This window comes from Dipodomys merriami, unplaced genomic scaffold (assembly GCF_024711535.1).
Source record: "Dipodomys merriami isolate MVZ:Mamm:240054 unplaced genomic scaffold, mDipMer1.0.p SCAF_92, whole genome shotgun sequence".
Lineage (NCBI taxonomy): Eukaryota > Metazoa > Chordata > Mammalia > Rodentia > Heteromyidae > Dipodomys > Dipodomys merriami.
The window spans coordinates 2205161-2225013 of NW_027206535.1; positions in this window are offsets into that span (position 1 = coordinate 2205161).

Here is a 19853-nt window from a genome sequence, read left to right on the forward strand (position 1 = left end):
GTCGTCCATGTGGCTGCTGGCCCTGTCTCCCGGCATCTCTTGACTGGCCATGAGGAGCTTGCTCTCTTCTTTGTCCAGCAGATGGGGACTGTTGACCTTGAGGTTGACCCTGGCCCTGAGGGGAACCGCCCTGATGGTGTGAGAATCTTGATTGCTCTTCACTGTCAGAAGAATCACTGTGCAGGGGTGTTCCCCTGGGGGCTCTTCTGGGATGAGACTCTGGAGCCTGGCCATGCCCAGCCTGTGGCTGTCTTGAGGTATCTCTGGCTTGACCATGAGGAGCTCCCTGCCTGCCTTGTTGTGTGGGTCCAGACCCTCTCTGTGGAGATCCCCCTTGATGCTGAGTGGATTCTGAGTGTGTGTGTGAGAATTCTGAATGTTCCTCTGTGTCACTTGATTGGCTGTGAGGAGGTGCCCTTCTAGGAGATGGACTGGAGCCAGAGGGTTGAGGGTGTCCATGTGGCTGCTGACGCTGTCTCCCGGCATCTCTCGACTGGCCGTGAGGAGCTTGCTGTCTTCCTTGCCTAGCAGATGGGGACTGTTGACCTTGCGGTTGACCCTGGCCCTGAGGGGATCTTCCCTGGTGGTGTGAGAATTCTGAGTGTTCCTCTCTGTCACTTGATTGGCTGTGAGGAGGTGACCTTCTCGGAGATGGACTGGAGCCAGAATGTTGGGGTCGTCCATGTGGCTGCTGGCCCTGTCTCCCGGCATCTCTTGACTGGCCATGAGGAGCTTGCTCTCTTCTTTGTCCAGCAGATGGGGACTGTTGACCTTGAGGTTGACCCTGGCCCTGAGGGGAACCGCCCTGATGGTGTGAGAATCTTGATTGCTCTTCACTGTCAGAAGACTCACTATGCAGGGGTGTTCCCCTGGGGGCTCTTCTGGGATGAGACTCTGGAGCCTGGCCATGCCCAGCCTGTGGCTGTCTTGAGGTATCTCTGGCTTGACCATGAGGAGCTCCCTGCCTGCCTTGTTGTGTGGGTCCAGACCCTCTCTGTGGAGATCCCCCTTGATGCTGAGTGGATTCTGAGTGTGTGTGTGAGAATTCTGAATGTTCCTCTGTGTCACTTGATTGGCTGTGAGGAGGTGCCCTTCTTGGAGATGGACTGGAGCCAGAGGGTTGAGGGTGTCCATGTGGCTGCTGACGCTGTCTCCCGGCATCTCTCGACTGGCCGTGAGGAACTTGCTGTCTTCCTTGCCTAGCAGATGGGGACTGTTGACCTTGAGGTTGACCCTGGCCCTGAGGGGATCTTCCCTGGTGGTGTGAGAATTCTGAGTGTTCCTCTCTGTCACTTGATTGGCTGTGAGGAGGTGACCTTCTCGGAGATGGACTGGAGCCAGAATGTTGGGGTCGTCCATGTGGCTGCTGGCCCTGTCTCCCGGCATCTCTTGACTGGCCATGAGGAGCTTGCTCTCTTCTTTGTCCAGCAGATGGGGACTGTTGACCTTGAGGTTGACCCTGGCCCTGAGGGGAACCGCCCTGATGGTGTGAGGATCTTGATTGCTCTTCACTGTCAGAAGACTCACTGTGCAGGGGTGTTCCCCTGGGGGCTCTTCTGGGATGAGACTCTGGAGCCTGGCCATGCCCAAATTGGGGCTGTCTTGAGGTATCTCTGGCCTGTCCATGAGGAGCTCCCTGCCTGCCTTGTTGTGTGGGTCCAGACCCTCTCTGTGGAGATCCCCCTTGATGCTGAGTGGATTCTGAGTGTGTGTGTGAGAATTGTGAATGTCCTTCTCTATCACTTGACTGGCTGTGAGGAGGTGCCCTTCTAGGAGATGGACTGGAGCCAGAGGGTTGGGGTTGTCCATGTGGCTGCTGGCGCTGTCTCCCGGCATCTCTTGACTGGCCCTGAGGAGCTTGCTGTCTTCCTTGCCTAGCAGATGGGGACTGTTGACCTTGAGGTTGACCCTGGCCCCGAGGGGAACTGCCTTGATGGTGTGAGAATTCTGAGTGTTCCTCTGTGTCACTTGATTGGCTGTGAGCAGGTGACCTTCTAGGAGATGGACTGGAGCCAGAATGTTGGGGTCGTCCATGTGGCTGCTGTCTCTGCCTCCCGGCATCTCTTGACTGGCCGTGAGGACCTTGCTGTCTTCCTTGCCTAGCAGATGGGGACGGTTGACCTTGAGGTTGACCCTGGCCCTGAGGGGATCTTCCCTGGTGGTGTGAGAATTCTGAGTGTTCCTCTCTGTCACTTGATTGGCTGTGAGGAGGTGACCTTCTTGGAGATGGACTGGAGCCAGAATGTTGGGGTCGTCCATGTGGCTGCTGGCCCTGTCTCCCGGCATCTCTTGACTGGCCATGAGGAGCTTGCTCTCTTCTTTGTCCAGCAGATGGGGACTGTTGACCTTGAGGTTGACCCTGGCCCTGAGGGGAACCGCCCTGATGGTGTGAGAATCTTGATTGCTCTTCACTGTCAGAAGACTCACTGTGCAGGGGTGTTCCCCTGGGGGCTCTTCTGGGATGAGACTCTGGAGCCTGGCCATGCCCAGCCTGTGGCTGTCTTGAGGTATCTCTGGCTTGACCATGAGGAGCTCCCTGCCTGCCTTGTTGTGTGGGTCCAGACCCTCTCTGTGGAGATCCCCCTTGATGCTGAGTGGATTCTGAGTGTGTGTGTGAGAATTCTGAATGTTCCTCTGTGTCACTTGATTGGCTGTGAGGAGGTGCCCTTCTTGGAGATGGACTGGAGCCAGAGGGTTGAGGGTGTCCATGTGGCTGCTGACGCTGTCTCCCGGCATCTCTCGACTGGCCGTGAGGAGCTTGCTGTCTTCCTTGCCTAGCAGATGGGGACTGTTGACCTTGCGGTTGACCCTGGCCCTGAGGGGATCTTCCCTGGTGGTGTGAGAATTCTGAGTGTTCCTCTCTGTCACTTGATTGGCTGTGAGGAGGTGACCTTCTCGGAGATGGACTGGAGCCAGAATGTTGGGGTCGTCCATGTGGCTGCTGGCCCTGTCTCCCGGCATCTCTTGACTGGCCATGAGGAGCTTGCTCTCTTCTTTGTCCAGCAGATGGGGACTGTTGACCTTGAGGTTGACCCTGGCCCTGAGGGGAACCGCCCTGATGGTGTGAGGATCTTGATTGCTCTTCACTGTCAGAGGACTCACTGTGCAGGGGTGTTCCCCTGGGGGCTCTTCTGGGATGAGACTCTGGAGCCTGGCCATGCCCAAATTGGGGCTGTCTTGAGGTATCTCTGGCCTGTCCATGAGGAGCTCCCTGCCTGCCTTGTTGTGTGGGTCCAGACCCTCTCTGTGGAGATCCCCCTTGATGCTGAGTGGATTCTGAGTGTGTGTGTGAGAATTGTGAATGTCCTTCTCTATCACTTGACTGGCTGTGAGGAGGTGCCCTTCTAGGAGATGGACTGGAGCCAGAGGGTTGGGGTTGTCCATGTGGCTGCTGGCGCTGTCTCCCGGCATCTCTTGACTGGCCCTGAGGAGCTTGCTGTCTTCCTTGCCTAGCAGATGGGGACTGTTGACCTTGAGGTTGACCCTGGCCCTGAGGGGAACTGCCTTGATGGTGTGAGAATTCTGAGTGTTCCTCTGTGTCACTTGATTGGCTGTGAGCAGGTGACCTTCTAGGAGATGGACTGGAGCCAGAATGTTGGGGTCGTCCATGTGGCTGCTGTCTCTGCCTCCCGGCATCTCTTGACTGGCCGTGAGGACCTTGCTGTCTTCCTTGCCTAGCAGATGGGGACGGTTGACCTTGAGGTTGACCCTGGCCCTGAGGGGATCTTCCCTGGTGGTGTGAGAATTCTGAGTGTTCCTCTCTGTCACTTGATTGGCTGTGAGGAGGTGACCTTCTCGGAGATGGACTGGAGCCAGAATGTTGGGGTCGTCCATGTGGCTGCTGGCCCTGTCTCCCGGCATCTCTTGACTGGCCATGAGGAGCTTGCTCTCTTCTTTGTCCAGCAGATGGGGACTGTTGACCTTGAGGTTGACCCTGGCCCTGAGGGGAACCGCCCTGATGGTGTGAGGATCTTGATTGCTCTTCACTGTCAGAAGACTCACTGTGCAGTGGTGTTCCCCTGGGGGCTCTTCTGGGATGAGACTCTGGAGCCTGGCCATGCCCAGCCTGGGGCTGTCTTGAGGTATCTCTGGCTTGTCCATGAGGAGCTCCCTGCCTGCCTTGTTGTGTGGGTCCAGACCCTCTCTGTGGAGATCCCGCATGATGCTGATTGGATTCTGAGTGTGTGTGTGATGATTGTGAATGTCCTTCTCTATCACTTGATTGGCTATGAGAAGGTGCCTGTCTACGAGATGGACGGGAGCCGGACTGTTGGGGTTGTCCATGAGGCTGCTGGCTCTGTCTCCCGGCATCTCTTGCCTGGCCATGAGCATCTTGCTGTCTTCCTTGCCTAGCAGATGTGGACTGTTGACCTTGAGGTTGACCCTGGCCCTGAGGGGATCTTCCCTGATGGTGTGAGAATTCTGAGTGTTCCTCTCTGTCACTTGATTGGCTGTGAGGAGGTGACCTTCTCGGAGATGGTCTGGAGCCAGAATGTTGGGGTCGTCCATGTGGCTGCTGGCCCTGTCTCCCGGCATCTCTTGACTGGCCATGAGGAGCTTGCTCTCTTCTTTGTCCAGCAGATGGGGACTGTTGACCTTGAGGTTGACCCTGGCCCTGAGGTGATCTTCCCTGATGGTGTGAGAATTCTGAATGTTCTTCTGTGTCACTTGATTGACTGTCAGCAGGTGACCTTCTAGGAGATGGACTCGAGCCAGATGGTTCAGGTTGTCCATGTGGCTGCTGGCGCTGTCTCCCCGCATCTCTTGACTGGCCCTGAGGACCTTGCTGTCTTCCTTGCCTAGCAGATGGGGACTGTTGACCTTGAGGTTGACCCTGGCCCTGGGACGATCTTCCCTGCTGGTGTGAGAGTCCTGATTGGTGTTCACTGTCAGAAGACTCACTGTGCAGGGGTGTTCTCCTAGGAGCTCTGCCTGGTTGAGACTCTGGAACCTGTCCATGCCTTGTCTCAGACGCCTTTGGTGTGTCTCTTGCTTGTCCACGAGGTATTCTCTGTTGTTTTTGTGGCATGAATCCTGCTTTCTTATGTGGTGACCCTTCATGCTGACCAACGGTTGATCCAGTCCCTTGTTCACCAAATCCAGAATACTGTCCAGAGCCCGAACCATGGTGCCCTATCCCAGAGGACTTACCAGATCCGGACCCCTCATTACCAAATCCAGATTTGTGACTAGAGCTAGATCCATGTTGGCCAAAACCAGAGTAATGACTGGAGCTAGATTCATGCTGCCCAAATCCAGATGACTGACCGGAGCCAGAGCCATGCTGGCCAAAGCTAGAAGACTGACCAGAGCCATACCCATGCTGGCCATGGCCAGAGGACTGACCAGAGCTAGACCCATGCTGGCCAAAACTAGAGGGCTGACTGGTGCTAGATCCTTGCTGCCCAAATCCAGAGGACTGACCCGAGCTAGACCCATGCCAGCCAAGGCCAGAGGACTCTCCTGAGCCAGACCCATGCTGGCCAAGGCCAGATGACTGACCAGAGCTAGACCCATGCTGGCCAAAACCAGAGGACTGACCAGAGCTAGACCCATGCTGGCCAAGGCCTGAGGAATGTCCTGAGCCAGACCCATGCTGACCAAAACCAGAGGACTGACCAGAGCTAGACCCATGCTGGCCAAAACCAGAGGACTGACCAGAGCTAGACCCATGCTGGCCAAAACCAGAGGACTGACCAGAGCTAGACCCATGCTGACCAAAACCAGAGGACTGACCAGAGCTAGACCCATGCTGACCAAAACCAGAGGACTGTCCTGAGCCAGACCCATGCTGGCCAAAGCCAGAGGACTGACCAGAGCTAGACCCATGCTGGCCAAGGCCAGAGGACTGTCCTGAGCCAGACCCATGCTGGCCAAAGCCAGAGGACTGACCAGAGCTAGACCCATGCTGGCCAAAACCAGAGGACTGACCAGAGCTAGACCCATGCTGGCCAAAACCAGAGGACTGACCAGAGCTAGACCCATGCTGGCCAAGGCCAGAGGACTGACCAGAGCTAGACCCATGCTGGCCAAAACCAGAGGACTGACCAGAGCTAGACCCATGCTGGCCAAAACCAGAGGACTGACCAGAGCTAGACCCATGCTGGCCAAGGCCAGAGGACTGTCCTGAGCCAGACCTATGCTGGCCAAAACCAGAGTACTGACCAGAGCTAGACCCATGCTCGCCAAAACCAGAGGACTGACCAGAGCTAGACCCATGCTGACCAAAACCAGAGGACTGACCAGAGCTAGACCCATGCTGGCCAAGGCCAGAGGACTGACCAGAGCTAGACCCATGCTGACCAAAACCAGAGGACTGACCAGAGCTAGACCCATGCTGACCAAAACCAGAGGACTGACCAGAGCTAGACCCATGCTGGCCAAGGCCAGAGGACTGTCCTGAGCCAGACCCATGCTGGCCAAAGCCAGAGGACTGACCAGAGCTAGACCCATGCTGGCCAAAACCAGAGGACTGACCAGAGCTAGACCCATGCTGGCCAAAGCCAGAGGACTGACTGGTGCTAGATCCTTGCTGCCCAAATCCAGAGGACTGACCAGAGCTAGACCCATGCTGGCCAAGGCCAGAGGACTGACCAGAGCTAGACCCATGCTGGCCAAATCCAGATGATTGACCAGAGCCTGACCCTTGCTGGCCAAAGCCAGTTGACTGACTAGGGCTAGATCCATGCTGTCCAAAGCCAGAGGACTGGCCTTTACCAGAGGTATGTTGACCATAGCCTGTTGACTGACCAGACCCATGTCCAAAGCTAGAGGACTGACCTGAGACAGATCCATGCTGTCCAGTGCCAGAAGACTGCCCTGAGCTACACCCATGTTGACCATAGCTAGAGGATTGGCTTGATGCATATCCATGCTGTCCACAGCAAGACTGACCTGAACCAGACCCATGCTGTCCAAAGCCAGAGGACTGCCCTGAGCTACACCCATGTTGACCATAGCCAGAGGATTGGCTTGATGCATATCCATGCTGTCCACAGCAAGACTGACCTGAACCAGACCCATGCTGTCCAAAGCCAGAGGACTGCCCTGAGCTACACCCATGTTGACCATAGCCAGAGGATTGGCTTGATGCATATCCATGCTGTCCACAGCAAGACTGACCTGAACCAGACCCATGCTGTCCAAAGCCAGAGGACTTACTTGAACCTGTTCTTGGTTGTTCATAACCTGAACCAGATCCATACTGACTGCATTTGGAAAATTCATTTGAACCAGACCCTTTTTGATGACGGTTTGAAGAGTCTCTACAGGAACCAGATCTATGTGGGCCATAACTAGAAGACTGACTTGCTCCAGACCCATGTTGTCCACAGCAAGAGGACTGACTGGAGCTTCTTCCCTGCTGTCTTCCACAGCTCTGTGGCTGACCACATTGTCTAGATCCATAGCCTCTCTGACCAGAGGACTGGCTACAGGAACTAGGCTGTGGTTGGCAGCCACGAGAGGACTGACCTCCTGAGACACATCCATAACCTTGTCTCTGATGGCCTCCTGATTGACAGCATGACTGGGTACAGCTAGATTGATTTGTTTGCCCTCTAAATCCACCTGCCTGACAAGAACTAGAAGTATTTTGGGGCCTTCCACACCCACCTGAATTGTCATAATTACATGCATGACTTTGTCTCCCACAGTTTCCAGAACTTGTAGAGCTAGCTTCATGCTTTTGACCTCCACTTTTTTTTGATTGAGAAGAGTTTGATTTGTGTTCACTAGTTTTTAGTCCTTGTGACAGACCCCCATGCTCTTTCTGCCCCTGACTGCTTGATTTAGATCCAGATTCATATTCTTCCCCAGATTCCCTAGAGGGACTATGCGACTTGTTTCTTCTTTCTCCTGTCTCTCCAGACCTGAAACCATGTCTTTCTTTGCCACTACTCCAGGAGTGACCAGACTTAGACCTGTAGTGACTTTTCTCAGATCCTTCTGAGCTGGATAATTCACTTTGTCTTCCCAGCCTCCTGGAGTTGGACCCATATCTATGTTTCCCAGTTCCCCTTGAGCCCCTAGAACCATATCCATGCTCTTCTCCCTCACTCCAACTTGAATGTCTGTAACCTGATTTTGGTCCTGGAGACTCTTCTTCTTCTGTTTCACTTTCTTCTTTTTGATGTTGGTGACCATGCCTACGCTTCTTTGACCCTGAAGCTTTACAATATTCTTTGCCAAGAACCTTGTTGCAGGCCATAGCCAGCTTGAATACCATCAGAAGAAACTCAGTAAAGTCTAGTCTTCGGTCATGATCTCGATCCAGCATATGCATGATGACATCCACTGTATCTGGATCATCTGGGTTCTGTATATGAGTGACACACAAAGAGACCCTGTCAGTCTAACTACATTCTTAGCCCAATACAGAGATTTGTGTGTGTTTGACATGGAGTTTTAGTCCAATTAGGGATGATTTCAGGTTAATAGTACCCAACAAATGGGAAAGGGTGATAGAAAATAAAGACTATTGGGAACCTCCAAAGATGTTGTTTAAAATATCTAAGCTACAGGATTAAATACTCAGTTATGGCATATAGGAGGGAATGAAATAAACCAGGCTGAGTTACTTATATATCTTCAGTTACTCATATATATTTGTTTTATATAAATTTTAAAGAAACAAGTTAAGATATTTGGTGTTAGGTTATATTATTTTGAAATAAATAGTTAAGTAATTCCCAGGTAGATGAAAAAAGGCCTGTACTTTATTTTCAGTCTTAAATCACGCTAGCTACTTGATTGTGGAGACATTCCCCTCTAACCTTCCTAACCCTGACATGACATACGGACTTGTTAGGACAACTTATGATGGCCAAAAATATTGCTCATAGGGTTTTCTCCAAGACTACTGGCACCATGAACCTTTTAACTTATCATGATTCTATGACAGCATGTTCAGAGCCCTAGCACACCAGTGCTGCCACATGACCCTTACCTTCAGAATTGGGCGAAACTCTTTTTCCAGAAGTTCCTTTAGCTCATCCTTGCTCAGTGTGCCACACTCCTCATCTTGCTTGGTGTATTTGTAGAAAATGTCAATGATGGTGACAACACTTCTTAAGAGTTCTGTCATTTTTTTTGCAAGTTTAAGTGAACCTAGACAAAAAATGGTCCCATCAATCCTTTTGTTTTCTTTTCTCAATAGTTCTCATGATTTTTCAAATTTCTTGTCAGTTTTAAACATCAACATTTAAGGATGAATCAATGGGTTTACAATGCCTTTCAATACAATGAAAACTTGACTAACATTGAGTTACTTGTTAAGATCAATTTATAGTATGAAAATGGCCCAAATGGGACTAGATCTCAGGTCTCTGTGTTTCTTATCCTGGATGAATATTGTCTCTACATGATGTCTGTACATTTTTGGGTACTTTGGTATGTTGAGTAATATTCTAGGGTTTCTAAAGTTTCCAGGACCACTGAGACATCATTTCCCTAATTTTTCTTCCTATTTTTACTGCTGCTTTCTTGAATCAAAATGAACAGATTTTCCCCCATCATATGTACATCACTTTTTGATGCTAAAAATAAAAGTGGGGGCAGGGAGCTGGGAATGTGGCTTAGAGGATCTTGGAATGTGGCTTAGTGGTAGAGTGCCCTGGGTTTGATTCCTCAGTTCCACATAAACAGAAAAAGCCATAAGTGGGGCTGTGGTTTAAGTGGTAGAGTGCTAGCCATGAGCAAAAGAAGCTCAGGGACAATGCCCAGGCTTGAGTTCAAGCCCCAAGACTGGCAAAAATAAATTAAACTGGACATTAAAGTTCTTTAACACATAAACAATTGGCAAAATGTGCCAACAGCATACTAATATTTGCAGGTTGGCATAGTCCCTAGCAGAAGTCAGGAACTGTTCTGATCTCAGCACTGGATCAAACACTGTTCCTTTCTATTAATTAGCAAGAGAAGCTCAGCAATGTAGGCAAGAATTTGATTAGATCTCAGTTAGATCTTGATGCCCTCGGAACTGAACAAAGAAGAGATTCTACAACAGTTCCAGCGTCTTCCTTATTTGAGCTTCATAGACCAGAAAAATAACATGCAAAACACCAAGAAGAGAATGTGGAATGGCTTAAAATAAGAGAAATTTTCGACTTGCATTATCTTCTATAAAGGCACACTTACTCCTGCCTAAAAGATTATAGAATAAACTAAACTAACCAACCAAAAGGCAAACAAAAAAAGAAAAGAAAAAACAAAAAGAAAACAATGGCTTCCTTTCCTCTCCCTCCCTCCCTCTTGCTTCTGTTTGCTCTATCTATTGATTGATCTTTCGATCTATCTATCGATCGATCCATCCATCTTTTGATCTATCTATCTATCTATCTATCTATCTATCTATCTATCTATCTATCTATCTATCTATCTATCTATCTATCTATCTACCTATCTATCTATCTTTCTCTATCTGTCTGTCTGTCTGTCTATCTGCTTATCTCATACTTTTCTATAATGGGCGGTTGTGTCCATAGTTGTTGCTAGATGAATGGTCTCTTACCCGTTTCACCAAAGGAACAAGTAGGATAAAGCCTGATGCAGCTTGCAGGGTGTTGCTGGACTGAGATGGAGGCCCTTATATAGCTTATAACAACCCAGAGTGGGATGGACTGATTCATTTCCAATCAAACCTAACTCCACCTCTCTACATGTTTATCTTCCTCCTTTACATTCTCATCTGTGAGATGATTGCAGAAATGCTGGTACCAGCCCCACCTTTCAGTATGAAGACTTGTTGCAGGACACTTACTTTTTATGGTCATATGCATGTGAACAGCATCCACTTAGTTTTAGAGGACTCTTGTGATTTGCTTTCTTTATCTAGAACACAGAAAGCAGCAGAGTGCACCTTCGCAGGTGCACAATAAATGCTTATTACATTGAAAATGAACCTGAGCTAATAAGCTAACCTAATTTATGTCCTTTGCAATGATAACATTTATTGGGAGTTTATTATATAGTAGATAGTGTGCTGAAAACATTTCACATATCATGTCATTTCCTTACAACATTTCTATATGTTTTGTAACACACTTTACAGGTGAAAGTATAGGATTTGGGAGCATAAAAGAACCTAAAATCGTAAGCAGAAGGTAGAGAACCTAGGATTTGATTTTTATCTACCTTATCCTTTGCCATTGTTCTTAAACATTATAGTAGCTTACTTGTTTATATTTATTACCTAACTATTATGAAAAATTGATGTGTAACCCTATGACTGTTAAGTCCACTCAAACACAAATAATATGAAAGTGTACTATAAGGAGGTGTTGTAAGCTAGGAAAAGAAGATTCTCTGGTCCTGGGAAGGCTCTTTTCTAGGCTATCAAAGTATAGTGAGCACTATATAAAATGTTGTTAGAACTGTTCAAGGTAAATTTAGAGTGAGCTTTCTTCCAGGAACATGCTATCCATTGGGCCTAGATCCTAGGAAGTAGCAGCTATATACAGAGTATATCAAACATATTTGAAGGTAGCAAAAATAATTGGAAATCTGTATTATCATGATGATCCAGAGCTTGTGTACTTTGCCACCAGGTGATAATGATAGTAGCCATCATAAATGATTACTGTTTTCTGGTTTTATATACTTATTGTACTTACTTATTTACTTTTCACAGTAACCTTCATAGAAGCCTCAAGAAATTTAAAACTGTGTCCAGTGGCAGCACTAAGACAGAAACCCATGCTCTCTGATGCTACTGCCTGGCACTTAATCGCATATACATCATATCTGGGGTCACTCAGCTCCTACATGGGCATTTCTAGAAGGTTATTTCTATGTTATTCACCTTATCCTGCAGAGTGTGCCTAGATCTTGTAAACACTTAGAATAATATCTTTCACAGCTTCTTAGTGGATTTGTATCTTCGCATAGCTAGGGAGCCAAAACAGGCACATAGAAAATTGTTTTCCCTGGAGTATTGTGGTCATTATGGATCTTTTGAAATGGAATTTCTTTTAGATGCATGCTATGTCAAGAATACTTTCAGGCCACAGCTGCTCATTCAGAGAAAATTTTAAAACCACTCTTGAACTGCAATTCCAGAATGTTCCTTTAGATCTTTGAAACTCACTTTGTAGTCTGTCAACCCTCAGAATTCTACCATTTACTATTCGGTATGCTTTGCATTCTGGCCTTTTTTTCCTTTCTCATTTGCTTAACATAATGGATAAAACTAATGACTTTGCAGTCAGGAAGGTTTGAGTCTAAAGCTCAGCTCTGCCTCTTTTACCAGCTCTGTGTGTGTGTGTGTGTGTGTGTGTGTGTGTGTGTGTGTGTGTGTGTGTGTGTGTGTTTTGGCAACTATGTAATTCTTTTAGTCTCAAATTATCAACATAAAGAATAGGAATAATATACACACCTCATTATGGACATAATGTGTGGCCTGTAACACATGTTTAGCAAACTATATAGTTATTTCAAGTTTATTTTTGGCGAATTTGTCATAGTGTATAGCAGTGTTCTATATATAAGAAGTAATCATGTTTGATAAGATGACTTAGAAGCCAATATTAGGCTTTAAGGGTAGCAATGCTATTTCTCTGTCAAAAACATTGCTCAGAAAGTTAGTCATAAGTTTTAAAAATAGAGCATCTTAACTGAGGTATAATTCACTTACCATGAAACCCAGCCTTTCCAAGTGAACAATTTAGTGTCTTAGTCTTTGCAAAGTTGTACAAGTAAATCATGGTTCTTATAGTATCTTTGTCTTTAAGTAAGTTTTCCAATTTCTCAAAGCTTCACTTTCCTTCTTTAAGAACTACAGGAATCATCAGTGTCAGGGTACAAGTGAACACATGCCAAGTTGTTTCATCAGCAATTCTCTAGAATACTTATTGTTCCTATCGCAGAGAGGCCCAAGCACCATTTGAAAGGAATCAAAGGGCTGGGTTCTAAGGATTGCCTTGATGATACCCACTGAGACTTTTGCTTGCCAGGGTTCAAAAACTTATTGAGTCCAAAGAAGCAGAGACCTGGAACATCTGCCTATGGCACGGCCTTGGCTATACTTACCTTCTTATACCTCCCTCTTGCCTCATTCTGTGATTACACTCTGCCTATTCTATGTCCACCTTTGCTTTGGGCTATCAGAATCACCAGACTAAGACTGTTGGCCCAACTGGTGGATCTTACGCTTATTGACAACAGATGACATACCTTAGAACATCAAAAATAGCTTTTGTTGTTTCAGTTTTTAACTTTTAACTAACTGTATGTCAGATGAATTTTGTTCCCATATCCTACTCCAGGGGGTTCTAATGCATATTAATGTAATCTGCTTTATTTCTTGTCATGTTCAAATTAAGATCTTGCCTTTCTACACATGCTTGTCTGTGTCTATCATAAGAATCAAACATTTTTCTCAGTGCCATGACTTTCAGAAACTCCTACTTTTGAGGAACTAATTGAGTTCAACTGAACTTAGAGGTGATACCTGAAACTTCATCCAGGCGCATTGAGGTGTATTAAATATATCTTTACTCTGAAAGATGTTTAAGGGCTGGGAAGGTGGCTCAGTGGTAGAGCACTTGCCTTGCATGTCTGAGGCCCTGGGTTTGATTCCTCAGCACCACATAAGCAAAAGAAAAAAAAAAGTCGGAAGTGGCGCTGTGGCACAAGTGGTAGAGCACTAGCCTTGAGCTGAAGAGCTGAGGACAGTGCCCAGGCCCAGAGTTCAGGCCCCACGACCAGAACCCCCCCCCCCAAAAAAGAAAGATGTTTAAGCACCTATTCTTGGCTCTTAGCATCATCAAGACAGATAATTTCTGTATCATAGTTCCCACATATACTACCAATGATAACTTGGGCAAATTTCTAAATATGAGTCTATTCCTACACTTGAGAGGTAGGAACAATTATAAATGCCTGAGAATTAGATGGTATAATATTAGATTCATATTTTGTATGATTAGATTAATATTTACCTAAAAATTAAATGTCTTTTTTTCTTCTTTCTGTCAAGTTTAATAGGATTTAGAAAGGTATTAGTATGTTTTGCTTCCTAGAGTTGATTTGTAACTCTTGTTTTTCTTCTGTAATCTCTCTAGTTACAGTCAGAGACCACTTATTGAAACTTGACTTTTCAAGGAACTTGAAAAGTTCATCCTGAAAAGTTCATGAGGAACATGCCACTGGCCAGACCAGGAAATAATACCCTTCACTCCCAAAATTCATTCTTATTTTTTTAACCATGATTATTGCTATCTTGAGATCCATGTACTACAGCAATAGATTCTCACAAAGAGAATCAACACATATGGGTCTTCATGACTCATTCAGACTAGATATAACTCGCATGTCCCATCTGGAACCTCCAAATGCTTGCTGGAATCTACACAGGGCCACATCTCAAAGCTATGACTCAGAAGTTCATGTGGTCTTTGCAGCCACAATATCAATAACTTAGAATGACGGTGTGGAAAAGCTTGTGCCATTATGGATTTGGAAACTTACTGGGTAGGTAAGCCCAACTGAAAGGTAAGGAACTTGAATTAACACTGAAACTCTAGGATTCCCTAAAATGAGTTAGTATTTGTATTTTTCCTAAATACAAGGTATGACTATCAAGTAATGCAGTTGATCTTTATTTTATTTTATTTTATTTATTTTTTGTGAACACACTGTACAGAGGGGTTACAATTACATGGGCAGGTTAATGCGTACATTTCTTATCAAGCATTGCAGCCTCCTCCTTTGTTTACCCTTCACATCCCTTCCCAGCCTCCCCCCCCACCCAATCCTCCCAGCCTCCCCCCCCGCCCCGCACCAACATTGTAAAGCTCGTTTTCGACATGACAACTTGTACTTCTCATTGTTGCAACAGGTCCACCTGTATCCTTAAACGACTTGTTTTTCCCCATCTCCTCTACAAGTTATACTGACATCAAATATAGTGAAAGCAGGGGTTATACTGTGGGGGAGAGACATACAAAGCTACAAAGAGATGATCTTATAAATGTGTTAGAAACAAATGCATGAAAGGAAAAAAACATTAAAATACATATCTAAGGGTTCATTTTTCTAACATCACATTATCTGACCTTTTCCGCTTGACTCATACATATACTAGATATTGAAAATAAGGGAAACCATGGGACCTATGTTTCTTTGGGCCTGGCTTACTTCACTTAATATAATTTTTCAGTTGATCTTTTTTCTTTAAACAATCTAGAACCTCTGCAATCAACATATTTTTTGTAGGTGGGTGCTGGTGGTTCATGCCTATAATCCTTGCTACTCAGGAAGATGAAATCTGAGGATCACTGTTCAAAGCAAGCCAGGGCAGGAAAGAGACTCTTATCTCCAATTAACCACCAAAAAACTGGAAGTGGAGCCATGGCTCAGAGTGCTAGCCTTGAGCAAAAGAGCTTAGGGACAGTATGCAGGCCCTAAGTTCAAGCCCTATGACTGACACAAATACACACACACACACACATACACACACACACACACACACACACACACACACACACACACACACACACACACACACACACACACACACACAAAGTTCCCTAAAAGGTTAATTATATGCACAAAATATAGTCTCTTTAGTACCATTTTGTGGATGAAAATGCTGATCCTTTCATCATAAATGTGATTTTTAGAACTAAGGTTTAAGAGAGGGGAATAAGTGATGAGACGTAAAAATTGAAGTCAATCCAACAATTGATTTATGAACTTAAAATACTCAAACTTTAAATTCTTTAGAACTCTGAGTAATCAATCTTTACTTCCACAAGTAATTTTTGAATAATTTTTATAATCTGATGATCCTGTTTGGTTAGAATGTGCTGAGCACAGTAGAATGACATCAGACTAATATTGAAGCTTGACCTGGGGTTTGAACACTTGAAGATTTATGTGTACATCTCAAACATTCTTACAAACCAAGTACACACTTCACACACATAGAGTTAATGCACATTCTCAGAGATCTATAACATGGAAGGCCCAGTGCTAAATAAGTACAATGTCTGGAAGGAAATTATATTGGCTTGAGATGATTTATAAGCTTGTGATCTCACTCTACTTCAAGACCATCCATTAAAAAAAACTAATCACCCATTTGAAAAGGTGTTGAGGGTTTGCCATTTGAGACTTCCCTGTATGCTTTATGCATAAATATATACATGTGAATTAGCATTGGTCTATCCTAAAATTAACAGTACATTTGAACTAATGATATATTTTTGTGACAGTACCCAATGAGGCTGATTTGTCCTGGCTTATAAATAAGAAAATAAGTGGGATAAAAACTTACCATCTTGGATTTCCTAAGATAACATCTTTAAAAGACTAAGGAAAATGAAATCCAGGACCTCTATGAGTTATGCCATTAGGATTAAACATTTAAATAATGGATTAATCCAACTATTTCATTTTCTATAAAATTCCATTAGTTTTCATTTTAAAATTTAACTATGAGCCAGGCATTGATGGCGCATGCCTGCAATCCTAGCTACTCAGGAGGATGAGATCTGAGGATCATGGTTCAAAGCCAGCCTGGGTAGGAAAGTCCGTGAAACTCTTATCTCCAATTAACCACCAGAAAAGCAGAAGTGGTATTGTGGCTCAAGTGGTAGAGTGCTAGCCTTGAGCTGAAAAGCTGAGGGACAACACCCTGGCCCAGAGATCGGGCCCCATATCCAACAAAATAAAATAATTATGGAACTGAAGGCATAGTTTAAGTGGTAGATTACCAGCTGGAAGCAGAAAAAGTAAGTGAGCACAAAGCCCTGAGTCCAACAATACCAGTACAAAAATTATGGCCTAGCCTCTTATAAGTAAAGCCCTTGACCTACACACTCATCCTTTGCCTCTGGCATTAATTAGGCTTCAGTACTTAGATCTTCCAGGACTCCTTGGTTAAGTCTTCTAGGAGCATATGGACTCAAAGAAGGATGATAAAGTAGGATCAATATAAAGTCATACCTGCAGTGTCTCACTACTTTTTTTTTCTGTAGGAGATTTCCTTCCTTAGGGACTGGTGATTTGAAAGAGACACTAGGTCACTAGATTAGCAAGATAATTACAAAAGGCAGATAAGGTAATTACTTTGATGTAATGATTACAGGATGACTAAGGTTACAGAGAGTTCCAGTGTTCCATAATCTAATTGTTCCACCCAATACCTCCAATTTTCTTTAAGTCAAAAACAGTTGGAACTGAATGTACTACTTGAAACTCCAGGACCCTGGACTTGAGGAATCTAAAAGCTTAGCTTCAAAGATGTTAAAAGTGACATCTTACTCATTTCTGGAATAGAATTTGCTTAAGAGGAAAGCATATACATGGAGAAGCTTATGACCTTTGTTCCAAGATGAGAAGCAGTTATCCTATATTTCTCCTAGAGCCTTTCTCATACAAGTTCCACAAATTGGGTCCACATAGAACAACCAACATAGATAAAAGGTAGAACGCTTTTAAAGATTATAGGCTTCTCCCTAAAAACTGAAACAAAATCCACTACAAAATGATTAAGTCCTGATGATGAAGAGCATAGACTTCAAAATCTGAAAAATCTAGGTTGTCAGCCTGCTTTGGCCACTTATTAATTATCTAACTTAACATCTATGTGAACGTGGGAAATTTTCTTCATAGGGTTGTTAAAAATCCTAAAAGAGATAAAGTACCTAGAACAAAACAACCCTTCAATAACTGTAGAAACAACTATTTTTTTTATTCAAAAAATTAAAAAAACTAGAAGTGCTCATTTCTTTCACACATTTATTGCAGTATAAATGTTTTGTAGATGATTTTGTCATCATAAAAATTGCTATTACTAGTTTTGCTTTGAGGGACATTGTGCTTGAGGTTAATCAGCATCTAGAACTATACAGAAGTGGTTGGTGATTGGGCTGGTTGGAAGTGTTGCATGGTATTGGCTGAGATGTCTCATTGACCCTTTGATTAAAGATGATTATGATGCCATAATCTTGATGCTATGAAAGATGGTCAATGTCAATGATGCAAACTCTACCTATAATAGAGATAAAATCCTCGGGTCAGAATAATTTAATTTGGGAGTGACAGGTTAAAACACTGTCTTGAATTTAGGATATATACACTCTTTTCCATTTAGTTTAAGACTGAGTCACGTGTAGCATGTATATGTGGGGCATTTATCTTATTTCTTGAAGATCTAATATAATCCTACTTTCTCTGGAAGCCTCCTATTGGCTGTTTGTGGATCCTGGTCACCTTACTGTCACTATGAAAGCTTTACATTCACCAAAGGGTTTTTTTTTTTTTTTTCTTATATGTCTGTCGTGGGGCTTGAACTCTGGGCCTGGGTGCTGTCCTTCAGTTCTTCAGCTCAAGGCTAGTGCTCTGCCACTTGAACCACAGTGCCACTTCTGGTTTTCTGGTAGTTTACTTGAGATTAAAGTCTCACGGACTTTCCTTTCCAGACTGGCTTTGAACCATGATCCTCAGATCTCAGCCTCTTGCGTAGCTAGGATTACAGGCATGAGCCACCAGTGCCCAGCTTTACCACATCTTAAAGCTACAGATTCCTTTAGTTTTATAAATAGAAAAAAATCCTGTCCTTTGAGAAGCCCAATTTCCAATAATTTCTAATAGATTATATGTCTTTTGAACTTGTTTGATTTCTGTCTCTTGCCCTGCTATCCTATTAATTTCTGACAGGCAAGGAATACTAGTGCTTCCAATTGCTCTAAATGAGAGGAAGACATTTGCTGACTGACAACCTTATGTGAGTTTGTATTCTGCAGCTTGTGTGTGTGTGTGTGTGTGTGTGTGTGTGTGTGTGTGTGTGTGTGTGTGTGTGTGTGTGTGGTATGCTGGTACTGAGGCTTAAGCCCCAGACTTAAGTGTGTCTCAGCTTTTTTGCTCGTCTTGCATTCTATCACTTGAACCCCATGGGGCTCCACTTCTGACTTTTGTGTGTGTGGGTAGTTGGAAATAAGAGTCTCATAGACTGATGTATTTGGCAACCTTTAAACCTTCCCTTACTTAAATATAAACTGACTTTCCAAATGTTTCTGTTTCTTTCTCTTCAAAGCTTCTAACGATTGCTAGAGGAGTTCAGCTGAAGCAAAGCCCAACCTAGCTTAGGTCTCACAGCCAGAGGCAAGTTGAGTCAGGTACATGCCAGCTAAATTCAGAACCTGCCTCCTGTTGATCTAGTTCCTTCACCTATTATTTCTACTACCCAGCAATCTAGAGCCTGAGCTAAGCTCTTTGTCATACAGAGTTGTGGGTGGTAAGACCTGGGTCTCTATTTTGAGAATGATAGTGAAGGGAAGACTCTTTAGATGTTAATTTTAATATAGATGCACTAAGAAATATATTGGCAATTGTGATCCACATCAGTACCAAACCCAGTTGAAAAGGGAGTGCTACAAACTTCAATTCTTTTTTTTTTGAGGGGGGGTCCGGTCGTGGGGCCTGAACTCTGGGCCTGGGCGCTGTCCCTCAGCTCTTCAGCTCAAGGCTAGCACTCTACCACTTGAGCCACAGCACTACTTCCAGCTTTTTTTCTTTTTGCTTATTTGGTGCTGAGGAATCGAACTCAGGGCCTCATGCATGCAGGGCAAGCGCTCTACCACTGAGCCACCTTCCCAGCCCAAGGGCTTTAATTCTTATACCTACTAAATATTCATTAGTATTGTACCATTTGGAAAAGGATAGGGGAAAAGCATCAAATACTTACACAGTGTCCATTCTGTAGACAAAATGGTAGGAGGATTAATCCCTAAACCTACTCATCAAATGTAAAAGATGAATATGATACAGTATAGACTGCAAAGAACTCTAGATTATTCTTGACATCTCTCATACATCAAAAGCAAAATGTCAGCAAATCTTCTGATTGT